Below are 23551 nucleotides of genomic sequence, written 5' to 3'. Positions count from 1 at the left end.
CAATGCAAACATTTCCAAGCAAAAATCCTAAATATTCTAGACTTTGTTGCACATTTGAGAGCCATACATGTTTCCTCCCATTGTTTCCTTGTGGATTGCTTATCCAGTCTCTCTTCCCAGTCTTTTTTAACCTCCTCTAATTGATTCTTATAGTTGTCATGCAATATTTATATGCTGTAACAATTATCCCTTTTTAACAGCAGCTTCTGTTCTCGATTCAGTTACAAACTCTACCAGAGCAGGTCATTCTTGTATGTTGTCCACTGCCAGCCACTAAATTATCTTTATACTAAAAAATAAAAAAAATGGTGTGGCCTTTGAAGTCAAACCACTGATAGTAAACAGATTAGTGGTCCATGTCTGTGTACCTTTTTAATACTGTAAACAACTCACAGAGTACATCTTGGTCTCAAGAGCATGCAGGAAATATGTACTCTTGCTCTGGATGCCTATACCATCCACATCCCAAAGCAGGCTTTATAGTGAACATCCTACAGATCAAGGACTTTGGTGTAGCTTGTCAGACTCCTTCACACCCCCCCATAAAAAACTGAATAGAGGAATCAGTTGAAGGGTTTGTGTTAGAAAAGGTTAGAAGGAGAAATTATAATAGGAGGGTATTCATACAGATGAGACTGATAAAAGGTATGGAAGGGCTTATGTGGCATTTAATTGCAGTTAAGGGCTTTGATCCAAAAATGGATTCAGGTTATTTTAAAGTATCACAAGAATATGGTTTTGGGTGCAGATTTAATAGAGGAGTAAGACAGATGGATCAGAACCCTAGTTATGGCTTATGGTGATTGGGTACCTCGGAAAAAAGGTAAAGACTGACTGGGGGTTAAACAAGGACTTTGTATAAATATAGTAATGAAGGACATTAAAGCTGTTAAGTGTAGGTTAATGGTGAGAGATAGGGACAGACTGAAATTTTCAGTTTGCTTACAAAGATGACATAACTATATGTGCAAGAAAAGGGATGGGAATGTAGAGAAAGGCACAAGATTAATAGAAAATGTTTTAAGAAAATTTGATTTGAAAATAAGAAATAGAAGTATATGCAGAAAGCTGATTTCATTTTTGATAAAGATTTTGTAAGTTTTAGTGATTTCAGACAGTGGACTGCAAACGAGCAGGGAAGCATGAGGTATTTATTACATTAGGTAAAACTAAAAAGGTAATTAAGCTCTGGCATTAGAATGAAAAAGTCAGTTTGGTTGAATCCATGTTATTGGTTCTAGTTTCACAGGAGTATCTGTATAATCTGAGCAGATGGAAGTTAGGATAATGAATTTGATTTTTCTTTACTATATCGGTATATAGGTTGAATTCAGGGAAGAGATGAATAATGTGTTTGGGAATTGATGAAGGAGGGTTTAATAAGATACAAACTGTTTAATTTTATTTTATTTTCAGTATGCATTTATGTATTTATTTATGTATGTAAGGAAGTTAAGTTCAGAAGGTTGTCAAAAAATTAGACAGGATTACTAGATGGGAGAAAATGGCCAATAAGATTTCAAGATGGTCTCTTTTTCAATCAGATTTAAAAAAGTTTAATGGGAGTATTTTGACAGAGTACTAAGAAAATAATGAGTGTATAGAATGTGACTCAAATAATGAGGGATTTTGTATGGCAAGCTGCACATTGAATATGTTTATAAGACAGTAGAAGGGAAATGCCTGACTAATAATTGTGAAAGAGAAGAATCTTGGACCTATGAGAATATGAGAAAGTAAGAGGCTGTTGTGAATTAACAGAAAGAAACTCCATCTACCACAACCTCAGACATAGTATGTACTTCCATTATTTGTTATTACAGGTCTGCTGCTCTGAGGATCTTACAATCTGTTCTTGGAACCAAATTTTCACTAGTGATCTGCAACAAAGGAGCAAGGTCATATAGTTGTCTTTATATCATTGCCCTTTTAGAGAATTGTTTTGTTGACTTCTGGCTATCTGTAAAAAAAAGGATAGTAAACCATACCCAACACTCCTAAAAGGGCTCAGGGATGCCTTTCCCTAAATGAGCCCATAACAGACAATTGATGCTAGATGAGTTTTTAGTTCTGAAGGTTTTCATAATAATAGCTAATAATAATAATAATAATAATAACAGTACCACAGTATGCTGATCTTTCGGTTTAGGCTGGCATCCAATGGTATATATGTTAACACAAGAGTTTAAATTCTTTACTTTGCTGATGATTTACATAAGTCTGACAACTGCTAATTGAGTGTAATATTTGTAAAATGTAGAACCACAAATAAGCAACGAATGACTTCCAAAACAGAGAATGCTTTAATGGTTAAGCGCTTTCATTCATACGAACTTCATCAGAACCATGTTAAAGTTAAAAACACACCCATTTATACCCCTTATGTAAAAATCACATGTTGCAATTCCACCAATACATTTTAGATGAAACAACTTTATACATTTACCCATTACATACCATAAAACTTCAATTTTAAAAGAGAACAGATTGAACAAAAATCATTCAAACCTGGGTGGTTACAGGCATTTAAAATCATCTGCCATTTTAATTCATTCTTTTCCAAATGCTCTTCTATGAACCACCCTTGTCCTTTCATTTTAATATGTTCTAAAAATCATAAAATTAAAAGTATGTTGTGTATGTTGTTCAACATGTCTATATAAAGCATTCACAGGGTGCTGTCTGTGAACAGTATGACTGGAAGGTAAACAATTTTAACAGTCAAACAAACCATTCTCATATAGTTCTTAACTCCTCTGGTCCACATATGTCTCTTGCAGAACAGTTAAAGAAATGTGAACACTTGTTGCATGAATACAAGAGACTACAGTTAGACAATACCTATTTGTTTAAAAATATTGAGACGGGACGGGTCCCCAAAGGTTTGCATATATGGCGCTATCCTAATGGCATTAATGGCAATGATGATTTTTTTGTCTGAACTACATACTTTATTTGACAAAACCGGCTGTGATTTAATGTGCCTTATCATCAAATACAATAGCATGTCCAAAGGTCAATTGTCAATCTCCTCTCTGGTCCAGCTGGTGAATCTGGGAATCTTGAGGCAATGTTACAACTGCCTCATGTACACAGACAACCCTCTCCTCCTCCCAACAAATTCCAACACATGTGAGAGATGCAACCATATAGCCAAACTGGAGGCTAAGCTCTCTCAACTCAGTACTGGCGTAGCCAGTCAGGAGGAGAAGGAAACCACACTCACTACAATTCCAGTCTCACATAGACCTACCACGACAGCAAACCAAACACATAAACACACAAAAACATACTCGGAGGCTCTAAATAAAAATCTGCCTAAGCAGCAGAGACCTCCAAAGCAGACACCCAAGCAACCGCTACCCCAAAACAAAACACGTGCAACACATAGCTCACAAAGCCAGTGTGCTGAACAGTCACAGCCCTTAAGGCTAAACAACACACGTGATACACTTGTAATAGGTGACTCTATCGTCAGGCACACTGACGTCCCGCTCACCAGGCTGAACAAGGAGAAGGTCATGGTTGATATTTTTGTTAACTTTAATTTGTATTTTGTAATACTGGAGCTTATTCTCCTCAGCCCCTTGTCTGAACTTTGTTTGTCATCTACTCAGACTAGTCCACAAAAACTGTATATTTTTTTGTATTTTGCCTTATTTTATTTGTTTGTTTATTAATTAATAATTAATCTCTTTAGTGTCTTAGTCTGATAGTGGAGCTTTTCTCCTCCTCCTCCCTCTGCTGAAAATGGACATCCAGCCAGCCTAGCTAGCCCTAAAAAAAAAAAAAATAAAATAAAATAAAAATAAATAAATAAAATGGTGAGCTGCCTGTCTGGCGCTAGGATCCGCCACATAACACAAGTACTCAGGTCACTCCAAGGCAAGTACAAATATGACTCAGTCATTGCCCATGCTGGTGTGAATGACCTGAGATGTACCTCCCTGGACTACATGAAAAGAGACATAGAGGAGCTCCCTGAGCATGTAGCCCAGGCCGGTATGACCCTGACCTTGAGTAGCATCTTACCCTCACCAAGAATGATGCCACAATATGAAGACAAGATGATCAATTTCAACAATTGGCTTAAGTATTGGTGTCATTCAAAGGAGATCCAATGCCTGTCAGCCTGGGATGACATGATCGACAAGCCACGATGCTTCGCTAGGGACGGCTTGCACCTGTCACCCCTGGGCTTTCGGATATTGGCAAAGGCTCTTGCTACCCCCATAGTGCCTTTTTTAGGCAAGGCTTAAAAGACAAACCCACCTCCATAGGTATCACAAGGGATAAGAAACTAAGAGTAATGCTACTCAACGCCAGAAGTCTAAACCTCAAGATGCATGCACTCGAAACTCTCCTTAGCATGGAGAACATCGATATCTGTGCAGTAACAGAAAACTGGTTCAAGGCTCCCGAGAGCACCCCAGCAGTACCAGGTTATACCTCATACCATGTTTTTCGGCCCCAAAACTTGGACCGAACCACAAAAGGAGGGGGAGTATCAAAATTCGTCAAAGATACCCACACCTCCAGGTTGGTGGCACAGCACGAAGCATCAGAGACTATCCATGTGCAACTAACAGTGGGTAAAACTGCCTTCCAGTTTATAGCCTGCTACAGACCACCCTCCCAAACCCAGGAACCCCACTTGGCCTTCCTGAGAACACTGGAAAATATGGAGGTCTCTCCAAACACCATTATATTGGGCGACTTCAACTACCCAAACATAGACTGGGAGCATTACTCTAGCTCCAACACCCTAGCCCAAAGGTTCCTAGAATTTATAAACTCAAATGCTATGGAACAACTTGTTACCACTCCCACAAGAGGGGAAAACATACTGGACTTGATCATCACCAACATGGGGACTCTGTGCTCCAGACCAGAAGTGTATCCCTCAGTGGTAAGATCAGACCATAAACTAATCTCACTGGATATTCACATCCTGACCCCACCCCCTACCCAGAAAACCACAGTGAAGAACTTCTCTAAAGCAAATTTCACACTCCTTAAAACTGAGGTGGAATCCTTCAAAGCCCCCGGGCCTGTGGAAAATACGGCCCAGACCGCAGAATCCTTTATAAACGCATTCTATGAACACCTTCAGGAATGCATGGATCATGCAATCCCAAATAAAACCAACACCCAATCCTCCAAAGGTAGACGTCCTGTCTGGTGGACTTCAGCCATAAACAATCTATACAATAGAAGGAGGAAGCTACTACATGATAGAGCAAAATCCCAAAAAGGGAAGGCATCTCTGATCAGTATTAGCAAAAAACTACGGGCACTCATAAAATCGTCTAAGGCCAGCTTCGAGAGAAAAATTGCACAGGACACTAAGGATAATCACAAGGCTTTCTTTAGTTATGTTAGTAACCTGGGTGGGAATTCCCAGATATGCTCAGAATTAGTCCAAAATGACAAAAAATACACCGAACCCACAGACATTGCCAACATCCTAGCTGACAGGTTCAGCACAAACTTCTCCCCTCCCACCAAAGGGCAAATATCTATCCCAGCAGAGTGCTGCCCCTGACATCTCAGATGCTCAGGTAAGAGCCGCCCTCTCCAAAGCAAAAAACACAGCATCAATGGGACCAGACAGTGTCCCAGGCTGCGTCCTACATGAACTCCAAGAAGAGCTAAACCCAAACATAAAACTACTGTTCAATCTCAGCCTTACTACAGGATATGTACCCAAAGAGTGGCGTACAGCAACAGTGGTCCCTCTTCACAAAGGTGGTGCCTCAACGGATCCTGGAAACTATCGCCCCATAAGCCTGACTAGCTTAGTCTGCAAAGCTATGGAAAGGATCATCATGGACCTCATAAATAAAGATATTGGGGACCTACAGACATTGGATCCTACCCAGTTCGGCTTTGTTAAGGGCAGATCCTGCCTCTTAAACTTGGTTGATTTCTTTGAAACAGTCACCAAGGCCATTGACGAGGGGAAGGTGGTCCACACAGCCTACCTGGACCTCGCAAAAGCCTTCGATACAATACCCCACTCGGGCATTATAGATAAGCTCACCAGCTTAAATATAAACCCCTATGTCACTAGATGGGTTGCAAACTGGCTCAAGGACAGAACCCACATGGTTAGAATTGCTGGAGCCATGTCAGACTCCAAACCAGTTACAAGTGGCATCCCACAAGGCTCAGTCCTGGGATCTCTCTTGTTCGGTATATATTTCTCGGAGGTACAGGCCAACACGGAAGGACTGTGGCTGACCAAGTTCGCAGATGACTGCAAACTGGGCACCATAATCGACTCTCCAGCCGACACAAGCATCCTCCAAAAGGGCCTCATAGAAACAGACAACTGGTGCCAGAGCCATGGCCTCAAGCTAAATGCCAAAAAGTGTATAGTCATCCCCTTTGGCAAAAACAAAGTGCCCACAAATTACCACATAGGTGGTAATCCATTAAGTAAAGAAGAAGTAATTAGGGACCTGGGGACCCAAGTTGATAGCAATCTCTCATTTGACAACCACGTGGCCAAAGTGGTTAGAAAAACATTTTATATAGCCCACCTAATCATGAAGGGATTCACATCTAGATCAGGGAGGTCATTGTGCCTCTTTACTCATCCCTCATCAGGCCCATAATTGAGTACAATGCCCCTTTTGGGATGTACCTTACCAGACACCTGCAGCAACTGGAAAGACCCCAAAAGTACCTCACCAAGAGGATCAAAGGGCTCAAACAGATGCCATATGCTGCCCGGTTAAAGAAACTCCAGCTCTACTCAGTGGCATACCGCCTGCTCAGAGGCGATCTGTGCCTGACGTATAAAGCCATGTCCAACCCGGAATTAATGGACATGCTGCACCTCAGAAAATCCAAATCCCATCGAGCTATGCGCTCGAGAGACTTGAACCTCAGCACAGAAATAAATAGGACATGCTGGAGGGACAGATTCATAACCCAGAGGCTCCCTTCACTCTGGAATAGAATCCCAGTCCAGGTTAGGCAGAGTCCCTCATTGACTCTCTTCAAGAGGAATCTTGATGAGTGGATGGGAGATCGTAGGTTTACCCCGGGTATCACTTCTGTGTCACTGTTAGACAGAGGCACAATATACTAACCTCAAAAAAGGGCATAGCAAAATTAATTTAAAATGGGTGGCGAAAGCCAAACAGACTCTGGCTAGGCTTATAAATGCCCTAGGGCAGATAGCCTAGTATGAACCTATGAACCTACTATACGCCTAGAACAATTGGACCATGAGTTGAACATGTTAAATAAGAATATTTGGGATGATTTATAATTCGAACAGTATATACCTCAGTTTAACAACATTATTTCTTCTGTTGATGCTTATTGGTTAAAGAATTTGGAACGAAAAGCTAAAAAACTACAAAGGGATTTTGATGCATATGGCAATAAAAAGGCGTAACCTTTACTGGCAAGTCCTCAAATCTCAAGGGCCAATCAAACACCTCATAATGAGCATGACATAAGCACGAACACCTCTGTAATTTCAAATGGAGCCGCCCCTTTAGAGCTAGAGGGGCCCTGCAGGTCGGAGCGGTTAAAGAACCAATGGAATCATCGACCTTCATGGCAACAACAAGGTACAAGGAATATATACATCCAACAGGGTGTGCGACCAAAGAGGACCAACAGTTACAACCGAAGATAGCTGGGGAGCCAAGTTTGAACGAATATGAGCAGATACATGTTTTTAAATTTTTTCCACAAACTGTTAATTTTTGGGCAACAACTCCTGATACCGCAGTGAAAGTTAGTCCATCCACCAATCCACATGGGACTGAAGTAGAGCTGCATACATCATTTGAAACAGTTGGTGAGTTCAATACACATAATTTTGACCAAGATAGTGTTGATAATGCGAGTAGTCAATTGTGGAAATATGGGTGTCAGTGAAACTGGAGGAATTTCATTTCCTATGTTAAATATTGGAAATGACACTGGTGATTACAAACTATACAACTACTCCTGTAAATCATTAAATATTGGTCATGCTAATATTTTATCAAAAGGAATGACATTTGTACCAGCTAAACGGGCCAGCATTTTTCAGACTTTATGTGACTTAAAACTTTATACTCGTAAGCTGAATTTCAACATGGTATTTTCTAATACAACTGAAAACAATGCGGCCAGTACTAATAGTTTACATCATGCTAGCACATTTAACCCGCCTTTAAATCCCTGTATACAGACCTTTGAGAAACTATGTGAGAGTGAAATAAGGTTCACTGTAGGTAAGAAATGTATGAATAAATATCACAGTGTTTCTACAGAGGAAATGATAATTTTAAATGAACTTACACATGATCGAAGTATAAGGGTTATGAAACCTGATAAAGGGGGCGGGGTTGTCATTATGGATTATTTTGATTATTTCAATAACATGAATTCTCTATTATTCAGTGACAAATATTGTGAGGTTTCTAGAAATGAAATCAATGTAGCTTTTCACAGTATTGATTTATTGCTGAATGATATGTTAATGCAGGGCGAGATTATGAAAAAAGATTATGATTTTATGCACAATGACAAACCAGCTTTGGCTAGTGTATTTGGTATACCCAAAATACACAAAGGCCTAGATAATCCACCCTTCAGACCCATAGTTGATGGTTCCAGGAGTAAAACCTATTTCATAGCCTAGTGGATTGATGAACATGTAAAAAGTGGCTTGATGAAATATCCACGTTTGCAAAGATTTGTGGCATTTTTTACAATTAATCAATGATATGCCATATGTTGCTACAGGGATATTTGTGACAACTGTTGTGCATGATTTGTTTTCTGTTATACCTCAAGACACAGGTGTTTCGTGGTTTGAAAAACAATTGTTCAGTACAAATGTCCTAAGTAACACTACCATTAGTGCCTGTGTCACATTAATGGAAGTTGTATTAAAAAACAATTTCATTTATTTTGAGGGACAAACTTACAGGCAGGTAACTGGAGTGGCAATGGGTGCTGCATGCGTCCCCAGTTTTGCTAATTACGTCATGATTAAGTGGGAGAATGATTACATTTTCTCCAGCCATTACGCAGGGTGTTGGTCACTTTACATCAGATTTTTGGACGATGTTTTCATTTTTGGACTGATGCTGTTGAAAACTGAAAGCATTTTTGGAGTATATTGATAATGCAGTTGATTTGTAAAAATTTTCTTCTAACTGTGATTTAAGAAAATTTTCCTTTTTAGATGTGGAGCTTGGCAAGGATACAGTAAATAATTGTTTTTACTCTACAGTTTTTCGAAAACCAACTTTTTCCAACACATACTTACATTATTCCACTTGGCACCCAAAATATCAGAAAAAATCAGTAGTTAAAGGCCAGTTAGTACGTATGGCCAGGATGTTGTCCAATTTGGATGAGTTTAATACAGAATGTAAGAAAGTTGTGGATATGTTTTTTAAAAAGAGGGTACCCCCAAACTTTCCTGGATGATATTTTAAATGAGGTGGTTAACAAAAGGATTAATGGAGTATACAGTCCTATTTTGGGACCACCTATAGAGAACAACTACATCAATGCACATACTTTACAGCAGGAAAGTAGTATTACACATAAGTATAAAAACAGTTTAATTACTACATTTACTGTGGATAGTTACCATATATATGATATGTTATGTAAAAACTGGAGTATTGTTTTTACTGAAACTGAATTCAGTGAGAAATTGGGTGTCATAACTGTCATGGTACATAAAAAAAAGAAATTCCATAAAAATATTGTAGAAAAAAGATATGTTGAGGGAATGAGTTGTATAGTTGGCACCAGGAAATGTAGCCATTGTTCCATTTGTCAATATGTCAACAGTAGTGATTCATTCACCATCAATGGCCACACTTGTTATATTAAATGTCAGTTTACTTGCAACACTGTTGGTATAGTATATTTAGCCCAGTGCAATTCCTGTACTGCTTTTTATGTAGGTAAAACCAAGAGACACTTTAAAAGAAGGGTGTATGAGCATATTTTAGACGTAAGAAATCAGAAAAGTACAAATGCTTTATATAGACATGTTGAACAGCACACTTTTAATTTTATGATTTTAGAACATATTAAAATGGATGGACAAGGGCGGTTCATAGAAGAACATTTGGAAAAGAAAGAATTAAAATGGCAGATGATTTTAAATGCCTGTAACCACCCAGGTTTGAATGATTCTTGTTCAATCAGATCTCTTTTAAAATTGAAGTTTAATGGTATGTAATGGGTTAATGTATAAAGTAGTTTCATCTAAAATGTATTGGTGGAACTACAACATGTGATTTTACATAAGGGATATAAATGGGTGTGTTTTAACATTAACATGGTTCTGATGAAGTTCTTATGAATGAAAGAGCTTAACCATTAAAGTATTCTTTGTTTTGGAAGTGATTCGTTGGTTATTTGTGGTTCTAAGTTTGCTATATTGGTGGAGTTTATTTGTAAAATGTAATTTATTTATGGACTATGTCCTCTAAACCCTGTATTTGTCATTCTTCATTTCATACCTTGACTGTTGTTCCTTTTGTCTTCCCTGAAAGTGTTCCTTGACCACTGGGATTTACTTATAAAATAACTACATACATACATACAAATATAGATATATAACTTAAGTAAAACTTTCTGATACTCGTTTACTTTACATTTCTGGGAAAAAAGTCTCTTTCGTTGTCAATACCTTTTCAGGCCAGCAGCTAACTATGTAATGTTTGCCATCATTCTCCAATTAACCTATAGTTATGCAACACAAAAACGGGCAGTGGCTAACTTGATAGTACAGCAAAAGAATTTCATCTCCTGCATCTGCTGTACTGACAACTCAGGTTTCATTAGCGGACAAGGTGAGGAGGGCACTGAAACTGACCCTTGGCCTACCATCTTGTCCCCAGCATCTCCACAGCAGTTTTTTGCCAGGCATATGCAACAGCTGGAGAGTCCTTAGAGAGTCCTCACAAAATGAAGACCCAAATGAACAAGAGAGATGGCACAGAGAAAAATAAAGGAATAATCAGGTACGTTATGCAAAATTAAAGAAGCATATCTAATTATCCTTTTATTTTCGCTGTCCCATCTCTCCTGTATGTTAAAAGTCTCTTGTTTTCTTTTTTTTTTAATTAAAAAAAGAAATGCAAAGGAGATCTTCCTTTCTCCTTTACTTCCAGTACACAACACTAGTGTACTACGTAAGCATGGGAACCTAAGTCCTATATGCATGCTCTGTACATCAGCAACGCTCCAGGATACCAAGGAAAAAACAGAAGAGCACCATAGTGCGATTATACGAAGATGTTATTTAACAAAATTAAGTAATTTTTTTCTTAAATATGTCATTGCATAATAGCAATAACTGACGACGTGGGTGTGGTATATTGAAGATTTGCCCATGGTTGGCTTTGTTTAATCACTCGGGCTTCATCCTCGTAATGAAACCACACCAACCTTGAGTAAATCTTTAGTATTCCATACCCACATCATCGGTTATTGCTGTAGTATTCTACTATGATACTATGATCTTTCCCCTGGGGTGGTTCTCTGGTTGTATGCTGCCTGATAGAAAACTCTCAAATGAGACTGGAGGAAGCATCAAAGATTTTGAAGCACTAACAAGCATATGTATTGTGGGTAAGAATGTGGAAGCATATGTACAGTAGTCACATTAACAGTTTGTGCATATTGGGGAAAGGGGATTGTGGGTAATCTGTAGTGAAAGAAGAAACCCATCTCCTCCTTGTTCTGATGGCTCTGGAACCTTGTTCTTCTACCCTCATCCATTACTAGGTATCTTGAATGGGCATCTGAACAGTCACTGAGAGTCCAGGTGGCTTGAGATCAGAAATAATCCAGAGGGGGAAAATGACTCATAGAATATTCAGAACTAACTCTTAAAGACACCCAGTACAAGGAAAAACACTAACATATTACCCAAGGAAAGAGAAGATAAAATCCATACATGCTGCAAAAGTTTGTAATGACGATCTACTATAAAAAAAGTACTTGTATAATTGAACTGTGGTATTGTAAAGTCTATTCAGTAAGCATTATATATAGCACAGAATTTCAAGGAATGCTTAAGGAAAACAAATGATGGAGGCCCCAAAGATTGTCATCAGTTCTGGGATTCCCTTCAGAATGTACAGGGAAGGTTGAAGGTCAAGGAAAGCAAGACACTTATTGTGCATACTAGGATGACAGCTACCCCCAAGAAGCAGCAAGTACAGAACTTGTTAATGCAAGCACAGTTACAGAGCCTTCTAAAATTAGTATGCAACCATTGGTGCTGCTGCTGTGGTATTGTGAGTAGAATGAAGTTCCTTATTGGAGGCAAGCATACAAACACACACACACACACACACACACACACACACACACACACACACACACACACACACCTTTGCTTACAGCATGTTCACACTTCTAGCTTGTTATGCATCATGCATAAGTGCGACTATCCTGTCTGTGGGCATCAGAGGCAGTCCATTCCCCAATTCAGTCACACTTTTTCATCACATACCCGCAACCAATCAGCTGCCTTCATGCAGCAGAGTGACACTGTCTACCACTGACAGCAAAAGCAGAATCAACTGGGAATGTCTTTGGGGTTTCTCTGAGTATCAGAGTTGTGAGCATTCATAGAAATATAGGATAGATGAGAGGAATCATTGCAGTATTCATTTAACTGCTGATATTTGTCTTTTTCATCTTCATCTATGGCTAAAGTGCTGCTCTCTCATTTTAAACCTAAACAGAAAGAAGGGAGAAATTAATTTTGCGCAGGTTAGAAGGTTTGTCACTGCATGTTAACAACTGCAGTTCAATTCCCATGTATTATAACCCAACAGCAGATTAATCATATAATGAAGGTTGGTTAAATTCATTTTCATTAATTATATTTTTAATGATTTTATAGTGTTACTTAATTTTGTTCCACATTACTAATTAACTTTGTGCGAACTGAATTATGCAAGTATGGTTATTTTACTTCTAACTTCTCAAATTGAATTGTTATACTTGTTCTTTGTTTATTAGTAAAGAAAGCCTGCCAGAGATTCCTGCCAGCCTTCCTGCCCCTCCCTTCCTTTCCCGTTCCTCTCCAGACTGACTGTACTTCCTAGCTGTCTAGTAGTCTGCATTACTTGGAAATGAAAATATTTTAAACAGACCTTGCTAACCTATAGCTACTCCCATATCTTCCCATGGTCGGACTGAAGTCCCACAGCTGCGTATTCCCACAAGCTTGTTTAGCAGGTGCAAACCATTCCTTTTGAGGAAACATGTAGTGTTCCCTATTCCCTTATCTCTTCCTGAGTCGGCTGTGTTTACTTTTGTTGAATCCATTCCATTCCACACTTATTTGCATGTGGCAAAGCTGATGCCGTCCACAGCAAGCTGGCAGATTCCGCAGTTTGTTCTAGTTTGACTTATTCCTGGTATGATAGTATCTCTGAGGAAGTTTCCTTTTTTTCCTCAGGAAATAAAAGCAGTTCTTTCACACAAACACAGCAAGTCAGCTGTATAGTAATATGCTTTTGTGATCGGTGGATTCCAAACTTTTACCATTTGTTCTCCTTATTATGACTGAGCATTATTATTCCAGACTCTCAAATAAGCACTTCTTTTTCCCTACAAATGAGAGCTTAGATTACAACCCCCACCATCCATTTTTATTATGCATGGATAGGGCATCTGATTGGAGTGTTCCAAGCCAATATTCACATATAATTTGGTAGCTGTGTCTATAGCATTTGGTTATTCTTTCAAAGTTTTGAACCAATAAAGAAATGTTTGTTTAATTTTAGAATTTTAAATCTAACAAACGATGTTTAGATTCCAACATTGTCAGTCAAGGCAGACCACAACCATACTTTCTATTTATCTTAATTTGTTTTCTGCTTAATTGTTCAAAAGATTACTTGAATTGAAGAAATCCCATTTGTTAGGGATGAAACTGCCCCTTTTTGTTTTCTTGTACTTGATTTGATAAAGAGAAAACTAATGGGATGCAGCTGTGACTTGTATTTGTTAATTTGTGTTAGTGACTTAGCCCCTAGGATTAATTTAGTGGAACACTAAGGCTTAACATGCTACCACATGTTGTCTGTCTGTCTATATATCTGTTTTTAATTACTGCCAATTTTGCTTTTTAATCATCCAAATTCCAGCGGGAAAAGCACTATACCTAAGCACTTGATTTTTATTTCTTGGTGATTTTTCTATAGGTTTTATTCAAGAGCATAATCTTTTCCCAAATTACACTTCTTTCTAGAGAAGGACAGAAGAAAAATAGACATCTCAAGTAGAATGTTTGGACCGTGAAGTGGGTCTCCTTGCACAGTGGGTCAGTTACTAGTATCCTGGGATAACTTGCCAAATGACAAAGGCAGCACTTGGCATTCAGTGACTTACAGTAGCATGCCCTTAGTGTTGACAGAGCAGCAAATGTTGAATTTGAAAAGGTACTTTGGTGCATATGAGTCTGTGTGTGCAAGACTTTTGTGAGAGGTAGAGAGGTCAGAAGCAGTGTGGATTCTAGTTAATTGGGGAACTATTAGGTAAGAAAGAAACGTTCTGAAAAATGATCCAAGGAACTATGACCATGTTGTTATTGAACTTTAGGCACATGCTGTCAAATTACTTAATTAAAGGGTAGTCCACTGACTATAAACAGTTTGAAAAGAACCACCATGTGTTCTGAGGCATGAAATAGAGGACTTTCCTACCACAATATTAAAAAAAGTGAGTATAGGTGGTTTATAGAAAAAAAAGAGCAATTACTTCTAGTAATAGGTTTATAGGTTAGTATTAGGCTAATTGCCCTTGTGGGCCATTTTTTTAAGCCTAGTGAATTACCCTATGTTAGAATCAAACCCTGCACCCTGTGTCTCCAAGGTAAACACCTTAACCATTATGCCATCCTCCCACCCAAAATATATATCTTCAATATGTAAAGCTCTTTCCAGTGGTGAGAATCAAACCTTGCACCTTGTGGTTGAAAGGCATACACTTTAACCACTGTACCACTTGGCCTTTCAGGTCATTGATCATTTTGGAGAAATATTAATATATTAGGAGTGGATCAAATTAACCAGTAAGAAACAAGTGCAAAAGAGATCTGATTACTAATTCCTTTTTAATGTGATTACCATTGGCCTAGAATTTATTTCGTTTACTTCCGCGTAACAAACAAAAAATGGAAGAATGTGGTGTAGCCTCGTATCACATACTTTGTATCTGCTTTAGTACAGCAGAAAATGTGAAGTGATTTTTACAAGTGCCACCATTTGATTGTGATTTGATGGGATCTTGAGGTCCTTTTTGCCTTTCTCCTTCTCAGTGACGTATGTATTACTGATGTAGATGAGAAATACTGATTAATTCCCCTCTCTAATCTTGACTGTATCTTCTCTTTCTGTTAAAGTAACTGCCAATGTCTTAACGTGAGTGTCTTTAGTTTATTATCCTCTTGTATTCCCTCATACATAACTAGTAACGTAGAATTATGTTTACTTCCATAGCAACAGAAATATATGCATAAATGAGACATCTTCAGGGAAGAGACATTTAGGGCTTGTGATTCATTTGCTGGATTCTTTTATAGATTGTAGGAGTGTTAAGAGATGCACATTGAGTAACACTACATCTGTAGAATAAATAATATTACACATAATATGAGCCAGCAGAGGAAAATACGCAGTAGAAGACTGTGCAGGGGTTATAATGAATGGAATCCTTAGAGATATTGGACTGCTAGATAGTGTGAAGAAATGGTGCCAGGAGGGTAAATAAGAATTATCCCTGTTACATACACTATTGCACATATAAAGAGTAATGAATGCTGATACTTTCTAAGGTAGAACAGTATGTATCACATATCTTGTTGAAGGCCAGAAATACCATCAGAAGAAAATGTCATAGTTCAGTGCTGTTCTCATTTATTCTGTTTTTGGTTTCATTTAGTGCAAACTGATGGCAAGTTCTGCTTAGATGCCAGTGGTGGTACAGAACAAAAACATGCATTGAGTTTTATAAACTACCAGTCTTAGAAGTGAATTTTCTGAGTATATATAAATGCACATACTGTATGGCATCCCATATCTGAATAAAGATTTCTGCAAGTTAATGATAGGACATGCACCATAGTATATAATAAGATCCACTTTGTTGTAATAAACAGAAAAAGAAGGCACTGTTATATATACTGTAGTATTTGTGTGTCCCATGCAGACAGGTTTATAATAATAAAAAAGAAACGTACCCCATCACCCCATTAGATAATTATGAGGAGTACAGAATGAAAATGTAAGTTGTATCAGGGGGTCCAACCTTTTGGCTTGCATGGGCTGCACTGAGTGAAGAGAGATCGTCTTGGGGCCCCATATAAAATATATAATATAATTAACTGTTTCGCTGCCACTGGTGACCAAATTCTACCTCCTGGCTCCACTCCAGGTGCATTCAAGCAATAAATGTAATCATGAATGAATAATAGTTACCTTAAACTTCTGATTCTTTAACATTTTAGTTACTGTTTTTTTTTTCAGATAAACAGATATGGAACCCTTCGAGCATAATTTGCGTAGCTGTTAATAGAAAGATACTATGCGCCTGCATATATTTGTTTTAAAACATTCAAGTGTTTCGTAAAAAAAACACAATGCTTCCCCACATTTGTAGAACTTCATTAGGCAACAAACAGTGTAGAAATGGAAGCTTAGGATGCATGTTTAAAGCACCAGTACAAATTCTCAAGACAAACCTGGGCAGCTCACATTGGATTATCTCTGCATTTCAAAGGGGCTTACTGAGTGTGTGTTCCAAAGTGAAGATAAAATGTAAAGTTTTTTTTTTTTGCCACTTTTTGTTGTAATACTGTTGTTCAACTATTCTCAGTCCTCTCCCCACCCAGAGAGAGGTTCCCCCCTCCAAAGTATGCAGAAACCCTTAAATAAATGACCCCTCCAGTAGTCTGGCCATGTATGCACAAGCAGTCATGACACCAAAACGAAATAATTCCCCCAAAGGCCTCTCCAAAAGATTGCCCATGTTTGTACAAGCACTTTGACATCAAAATAAAACCTTGCCCACAGGATTCCTCTGGCAGTGTGACTGTGCATACACTTCTTCTTCTTCTTCTTTCGGCTTTTAGGGGTCACCACAGCAGATCACCTGTCCGCTCATGATTGGCAGTGGAGTTTTTACAGTGTCGAGTTGCCAGCCCAGTGCCCAACCTTCCACAGAAGGCACACACACACACATGCACTCACACCTAGGGCCAATTTAGAGTGTCCAATCCACCTGCAGCATGTCTTTGGGATGTGGTAGGAAACTGGAGCACCCGGAGGAAACCCACGCGACCACAGGGAGGATATGCAGACTCTGCACAGAAGGCACCCCAGCTAAGGATCGAACCAGAGAACCTCTTGCTGTGAGGCGGCAATGCTAACCACTGCACCACTGTGGCCGCCCAGTGTGACTGTGCATGCACAAGCATTGAAATTACACCAAAATGAAGCATTAGCCCAAACAACCACTCCAGTAGTTTTTCCTTGCATCCACAAGCAGTTACATGATATCAAAATGAAACATTAGCTCAAATGAACCCTCTAGTAGTTTTCACTAGTATGCACAAACACTGAAATTACACCAAAATGAAACCTTTTCCCCAATGTCCCCTCCAATAGTTTGCCCATCTAGGTACAAACACATAATGACATGAACATGAAATGTTTCACCCAAAACCCCTCTATTAGTTCACTCATGTATGCACAAACTCTTAAATGACACCAAAATAAAGCATCAGCCCAAATGACCCCTGTGGTAGTTGCCTGTGAATGGACAAGCTAAAAATAATGGATGGACAAAGATCCAAAACCAGGGCAGTTTTTAATTGTTGCTCATATAAACTTAGAAATAACAAGTTGTGCCTTAGAATGTGTTTTCAGTATTATCCAAAGGCTCAGACTAAAAGTAACATCTGTCCATAATGTTTTGACACAAAAGTGCAAATTTAATGAGGAATGAACCAATAATATTAGGTAAAAATCCATGCAGTCTGCAACAATTCAGACGGTAGAGAAGCCAACCTTCCACACAGCTACTTCTTAAGGGAAATATAAAGAGAAACTTAGGAAGGGGCAAACAGCTCTCATTTTGAAGGATTAAAAGAAAAAAATGTAGAGCTATTCATACTTAATCTTGGCATCTTGGTAGGTGATTTGACTTAAGATATGGAAATGAAGGGATCAGTGTTCCTCGATGATCTTCAGACTTGAACACTGTAGCTGAACTTTTGAACTTGTATATTATAAAAAGGCACATCATTAAAGATATGGGGACAGTGGTCGACCACAATTTAAACACTGACCAGTATGTATTTGCCAAAGAAAGAATACAATATTGAATGTTTTATGTATTTCTGAAGGAATTTCTAAGCACTCAATGAAATTCATCCTGTCCATTAATGGATACAGTAGTCCATTCTATAGCATTCAAACAGACCACCTGAAACTACTTGGAATTGCACTGTGATTACTGACTAGAAAGTCCAAAGTGTTGGAAAACCTGAACTATTCAGAACAATTCAAAATTATATTTTGCTTCTTGCAGGTTACTTATTATGAGCGCTGCATGTGTATGTAAGGCAGTGTCTGACCAAATTTTCCAGCAACATTTCTGGCAAGTTAGTGTGAATGGTATATAGATTGGTTGACATACTTTGTGAAATGCTGACAGTAATTCGTTTTTCATTATGTTCTTTCTTATTGATAATGCCATAGTATGACTCTCTCATTTTAATAAAATTCTGTTTTTCATGGCATGGGATACAACTCAGAAAAGAGTGGATCCTTCTTCAGGTCTCCCCCTAGTAGATGCATTGCCTTGAAATTGCTTTAAAGGAGCCCTGTTTGTACCAGAAAATCATGGCAAGATTCCAAAACCCTTCTCTATTCTACTTTAAGTATTCCACTGTAATTCATATTTATAAAGCAACCTTACATCAGATTAGTTTGGGGTAGCTTAATTAGATTTTTTTTTTTATAATTCCACGCTGTACCCAGAATGTAGTCCTTGATAAAATGTCCAGGTGACCAAATGGCTGCGTAAAGTGCGCTCAAAGTCACAATAGTAGGTCATCTGTTTACATTGCTAGTGACCTAAGTTTGGGAATTGGCTTAGATCTTTGATAGTATCGACTGGGGGGGACAAAAGGCTTAGAGGAAACCACTACCTGTGTGACCTCTGGTGGACACCAGGAGTGTTACTTGTCGCCTATTTAACTGTGGAAGTGGCACAGTGTTCTGACATCATTGCATATGTCACTCCCCTTATCTGGGAACTTTGAGTGGCTGCCACATAAATAAAGTCTCCAAGTGCTGTGATCTGTAATGTGCCACATAATCCCTTCCTCCCCATGCACTACAAAGGAGTACCACATGGTTTAATCTCCAAGACACTGGGGAGGGGCCACTCAGGGAAAGGGTTGCATTACAAAAAGCGTGGGATGGAACAGTGGGGGAATCCATAAATGTGCAGGCATTCTAACAGTCATATGGCTAAATACAGAAGGGTGAGGAAGAGAGCATAAAAACAAATATCTGCTGTAGTGATAACCACAACTGAACTTTTCCTAGATTCATCAGTTACCACTTTCCAAGATGGATGGCTATGCCCATCATTAAGTGAAGTCTGACTGCCTCCTTTTACAAGAAACTAAAGCAATTAAGTTGCCATTAGAAAAAAACGGAATGTGCACCTGTCCTTGGCAAAAGAGAGTAGCAGATTATGTCCCTTTTTTATACTCTTCACTTACTGTGTAAATGCCTGATCAGTTTTTGAAAGTCTACAATTTGAGGAATTGTCTTTTTTTTTTTTAATGTTTAGACAGGAAATTAGATTGAGGAGGGTAGATCAGTTCAGTGTTCCTCATCTTTGGAACAAATCATTTGTCTTTCTTTTGCAAAAAGCTACACTGACTGCATAGTTTCAACAGTTGATCAATTTTATTTATCAGACCACTTTCCAGCATGACAAAAAAAATTTCCAAACTATCTAAACACTCCGAGGTGTTATATTTTACAGTTGGTATAGCTTATGTAATTGGCAGGAAAAAAAAAATCTCCATTGTGATGCACAGAGATGCCTCATTTAAGTAACTATTTCAAATTCTGGTATTTTTAAGTGTAAATCCCAGAACAGAGACACTGAATGTGCAAAATTTAGACCTACTTACACTAAGGTCAAAGTCACTGAGTTGTTCACCGAGTTATGAATGTCCTCCCTGTGTTTGCATGGGTTTCCTCTGGGTGCTCCAGATGTTCTTCGTGTTTCACTGTTGCAGTCATCACATTTGGGTTATCTGCCTGCAGGTAGCCCTCAGCTGGCCTGAATACCAGAGTCTTGGAGTCCTGTGTCGGATGCTGTCTCTTCTTCCATGACGTCAGGTCATCAGGGTTATAAAACATGCAACCGACGCCATTACATCAGTATTTCTTGCTGTGCGGTGCCCGAAGCAGAAGCAGTTCGCAAATGCCGGTCGGCCAACTCCTGAAATTTTCATTTTCGAGTTTCAGAACCGAAGTCTTCAAAAAAGCTAAGTACCCCATTGGGTGCTCTTAACCGATGTCAGTAAAAGTTAACAATTGTATTACCTGTGGAAAGCAAATACCTCATAAAAATTTTCATGCGTACTGCATTCCATGCTTAGGCCCAGACCACGACGTCCCTCGCTGTCGGTTTTGTGCCTTGTTCAACCCCCGAACTATTCGTCATTGGGCTATATTTGCAGCAAATTATTTTGGTACTCGGTATAACTATCCAGAAATGACTTCAGTAAGCCATCCGACTACCTATATTCCGAAAAAAAAGTAAGGATAAAGACAGAGACAGACTGCATAGGTCCAACACTGCCGACGATGCTTCCGTTAAGCTAGTCGCCAGTCCACCGGCACTCAGTGAGGCACTTTTGCGGTTCCCTGATACCCGCTACCTCAGATTCGTAGGCCTCTACTAAGACCCATTCAGAGTCCAGTATGCCGCGAGATGCTTCTTCGACTATGGAACCTGCGGATGTCTCTACCTTGGATGGGTCCGGAGCTGCTGTGCAGGCACCAGCTTCTGAGGGAGTATTCAGGCCTACAGACTTGCATTTTAAACCAACGCTATCGTCTTCATCCAGGCCTAAAACTCAACGCACGCCTAGAAAACCGACTTCCAGACCACATGCTCAGGCCCATATGCCTAAAAAACAAATGCTTAGAATGGCTGAAGACCTTATTACCTTAATTAGGGGAAGCCAGCCTTCCCCCTCTAAGAGACCTAGAACTGATTTTCCTTCTGATTCTTCTGATCAGGAATCTGATATTTCTGTTTCTTCTGATTACCAGGATTTGCCCTTATCTACCTATGAGGATTCTGATGCAGAGGATTCCATTCCCTCTGCTTCCCCTCCAGAAGATTTTTATTTTGGTGAATCCTTGCACACTCTTAGGGAGCATTTCCACTGGGAAAGCCAGGATTACTCTGATTCCAAAAAGAGGCTTAGGGAATTATTACTCCTCCCTCAACACAGGCCTTTAGCTATCCCTCTTGTTCTGGACATTGTAGATGATGCTTTCTTGGAATCTAGCCTTTCCCCAGACACTTTACCTCCAGCTACCAGGAAACCTGACAGGTATTACAGAGTACCTGACTCTCAGAAGTTCCTCTTCAAGTATCCTACCACAGATCCAGAGACCATTTCCCAAGGACCAAAGGGCATTAAGGCTACTGCTGCCAAAAACCTTACCCCTTCTGATAGAGATTCTAGAGCCTTGGACAGATGGGGTAAGAAGGTATATACTTCTGCAACTTTGGCCATTAGTACTAGCAGCATATTATGGGGCTAGTTAAACAGAGAATTATGTCGATTCCTGACTGTGCTGAACACAATTACAGGATTTAATGCATTCTGCAGAACAAGTTGGTAAACATACTTTGCAATGTGGTTTTGATTCTTTAGAAGCATCTTGCAGGGCTGCTGTCACTGGGTCTGTACTTAGAAGGCATGCCTGGCTTAAAGAGCAAAACTTGCCAGATCATGTTAAAGCTAAATTACTGGATGCTCCCTTAAACCAAGACCGCCTCTTCGGCAACAAAGCAGAAGAAGTCCTCAAAAAGATGGAGGAAAAAGCTAAATCTACGCAAACTGTTAAAGATTTCCTGCAGGTACAGCCTCCCAGATTTAGTAGGCATTGGCCTTCAAAGAATTGGTCCTTTCCAGCCTCTTCCAGGCCTTCTCAGTCCAAACCCAGGAACAGCAGACAACATAGGTTACAGTCTCAGGCTACACACAGGCCTAAACAGTGGAGGGCACCCACTTCCAAAGCAGGGAGTAGTAAGATACCCCCGTACGGAAAAATGGCACAATGACTTAACCTTAACCCTTCCAAGCCCTGCTCCACTGCCTTCTCCCTTAGGAGGAATGCTTGCCCTGCATGCAAAAAACTGGGAACTCATTACCCAGGACAAATGGGTTTTGAATATAGTTTCCCAAGGATACAGATTCCATTTCCACACCCTACCAACCCCAAAAGGTTGGCCAGGCCTACACCCATGTCAGTGGGCAGAGGCTCTACAGCAGGTTCTCTGTCTTCTGAGCATCAGGGCTATTCAGCCTGTCCCAGCAGAAGAAAGGAGGCAATGTTTTTATTCAAGACTTTTCCTGGTACCCAGAAAAGACAGCTCCTGGTATCCTCTCTGTTCTAAACACCTTTTTGGTAATCCCAAAATTCAAAATGCTAACACTTCATCATCTGCTTCGTATGCTAGGCAAAAATGCCTGGTTGGCAACCTTAGACTTAAAGGAAGCTTACCTGCACATTCCAATAAGGGAATCTTGCAGGAAATACCTACGCTTCAGGGCAGGCTCCAAGCACTATCAGTTCTCTGCACTTCCCTTTGGCTTATCTACTGCACCCAGGGTATTCACAAAGTGTCCAGCTCCAGCCATTGCATTTTGCATGCAGAGAAATATTCATATATACCCATACTTGGACGATTGTCTGATTCAGGCCGAAAGCCAGGATTTGCTATTAAAACACCTGGCATTAACCTCGCTGGAGTCAAATGAAAAGAAATCTCATCTAGTACCCTGCCAACGGATTGTATTCCTGGGATCAAGCTTGAACACAACTTCCCAGATGGCTTTCCTCACTACAGAGAAACAAGTTTATTTGACAACCTACTTCAAACTACTGGCCACAAAGACCCAGCTATATGCAAGGAAAATTCTGCAAGCCCTGGGGTTCATGACCTCTTGCATTTTACTAATTCCATATGCAAGACTGCATATCAACCAAAAAGAAATGTTAGCTATACAGAATTCCCTGACATCCTTCAAGGACCACATTCTTCAAGGACAATTATTTGTAAAGACAGACACCACAGTTAAGTGGTACATAAACAAGCAGGGGGGAACCCACTCGTACACTCTCTGCAGACTAGCCATGGCTCTGTGGAACACAGCCTTGACCTACCAAGTGCACTTACAGGCTCAGTTCCTGCCAGGCAAGCTAAACTCTCT

General features: G+C 39.5%; 1 protein-coding gene across 2 annotated transcripts in view; it reads left to right on the top strand.

Moving 5' to 3' along the window:
• The window catches only part of PITPNC1 (phosphatidylinositol transfer protein cytoplasmic 1), a 2469295-nt gene that overhangs the window by 1308857 nt on the left and 1136887 nt on the right, over nt 1-23551 (top strand). The gene's annotated exons all lie outside the window — the stretch shown is intronic.

The sequence above is a fragment of the Protopterus annectens genome, chromosome 10.part0 (genome assembly GCF_019279795.1).
Source record: "Protopterus annectens isolate FY-2018-M chromosome 10.part0, PAN1.0, whole genome shotgun sequence".
NCBI classification, from domain to species: domain Eukaryota; kingdom Metazoa; phylum Chordata; order Ceratodontiformes; family Protopteridae; genus Protopterus; species Protopterus annectens.
This window is presented reverse-complemented; position numbering and strand designations above follow the sequence as displayed.